Below are 2,032 nucleotides of genomic sequence, written 5' to 3'. Positions count from 1 at the left end.
TGATTTATTAAAGACAGAGATCATGACACCTGAGGAGTCTAGTTTATGACTTCAGTTGGAGTTTATATGACACAGAAAAAGCCAGTGTAGATATACTAAGCAGGAATTGTCTTAATACAGAGAATTAGAGTAAACTACTGAAGTGTAAATAAAATGTAGAGATGAGTCTCTAAATTTGTTTTATTTGCATAGAAATATTTCCCAAATGGGACATACAGGAAAACTCAGTGGACTTCAGTATATTGGAAGAACAAAGAGAAAGGTAACATTTTATGAAAGAGGGAAAATGTTACCTATGGCTCTTTGAGAAAGTTCATTGGCACGAGGAAGAGTTGCAAACTGGCAAGCTCAGGCTGGTAAGCAGTGGTGGACAAAATGAATCCTAGAATTATGTCAAGTTATCTCAGAAGTTGTGGATCAATTTGATTTCAGGTTACAAGAAGCCAAAGCAGTGAAGTTTGCAGAGAATGTTGTTATTGAAATGCCAGGGATTCGGTGTAGATCCTGCAGCTCGGCACACAGAAAGCCAATCACTAAGACAACAAGCTTTGCCAAGGAACAGGCGTTAATCAGGTGCTGCAGCCGAGGACACGGGACACCATTCGCAAATGTATCTCCCTGAACTACTAAAATTAGGGGTTTACATAGCAGGGAAGAAATGTGGGAAAACAGGAATTATGGCGGGGTAAGAAAGAGAATTTGGTCAACAGGAAGCAGGAGGTCAGTTAGGTAATCACTGTGGGTGAAGGGTCTGATGTCTCACTGTCCCGATTCAGTGATACATAAATTTCAGCCCCTTGATAGTATCTGGGAGGCCTGATGCTTGGTTTACTGAAAAAAAGAGCTCAGGTAAGACAGATGTAACTATCTTGAGTTTTAAGACTGAGGAAGTCAATTTCTATGTTTATTCAAAAAACCATAAACATTAGTTCTGTGGGATAATAGGGCCTATTTCAATTGCATTCTAGAAACAATATTTTTCACCTTGAGTGTCTCTCTCCTCTGATTTCTTGTCTTTGTTAGGTATGACAGAATGACCCAATTCCTATGATTAATGTTCACACTACAACCTCTCAAAGCCAAGGATATAGTGTTCAGGAAAGTTGATATTAGAAACAGGATTCTCTGGTGCTCCCTCAGAGAACAGAATGCATCTGCCCCTGAAGTATGAGCTATTTAACCATGTGGTCCTCAGTTCTGTCTGGAACCTTAAGTCTGAGGTTGCTGAAGTTCTCAGCTTCCTAGAGTATCTTTCCAGGTGTTTCTCCAGCCCTCACCTTTGTCTCTGTGCCTGTCTTAGGTACCAATGGATAATATTGAGTCTTCCTTTTCTGACTTCCAAATCTCACGGGGGGATCTCTTATTGGGCAACTCTATAGGACCCGAGAGGTAAGGAGGGATATTTACATAAGTTAAAATGATTTTCTCCCAAAAAGGCCATTTAAAAAAATTCTATTTGAAGCCACATGTTGAAAACACATCCAGTTTTGTTTTCTTATCAATGCAAACTTACATTTGCAAATATTTTCAGCATTGTAAAGCTTGAAAACATATTTATTTGTCCATGGAATGATCAAACCCCTCTATAATTAAATGGAGTAATATTTTCTTGAAAATTTGTACTCATTGAAATAAAGGAATATATTTAAAATTTGTGAAGCTGTATTAGAAATTATTGTATGTAAATTCAACTGTGCAGTTTGGTTTGGGAGGTTGATGTCTCCTGTGACCTGTCACAAGAATCTTGTGTCATGTTTAGTTGCTGCTGTTCAGCATTGTCATTAAACAACTGATATCTACAGGCTGAATACAAGCTCAGTGCCCTGCAGAGGAACCACCCAGCAGAGCCCTTCCTTGATCAGCCAGATGACTGTGAACATGAGCATCCATGAACATGAAAACAAATGTTTACTGTTATCAGCCACTGAGTTGTGTATTTAACCAGTTACCAATAATTAATGCATAAACGCTTCCTGATACAGTATTTACACCTATACCTACATAAACATATGTATTTTTTCTTAAATTGGTG

Source organism: Mandrillus leucophaeus, unplaced genomic scaffold, assembly GCF_000951045.1.
Source record: "Mandrillus leucophaeus isolate KB7577 unplaced genomic scaffold, Mleu.le_1.0 Scaffold1017, whole genome shotgun sequence".
NCBI classification, from domain to species: domain Eukaryota; kingdom Metazoa; phylum Chordata; class Mammalia; order Primates; family Cercopithecidae; genus Mandrillus; species Mandrillus leucophaeus.
Note: the sequence above shows the minus strand (reverse complement) of the source record.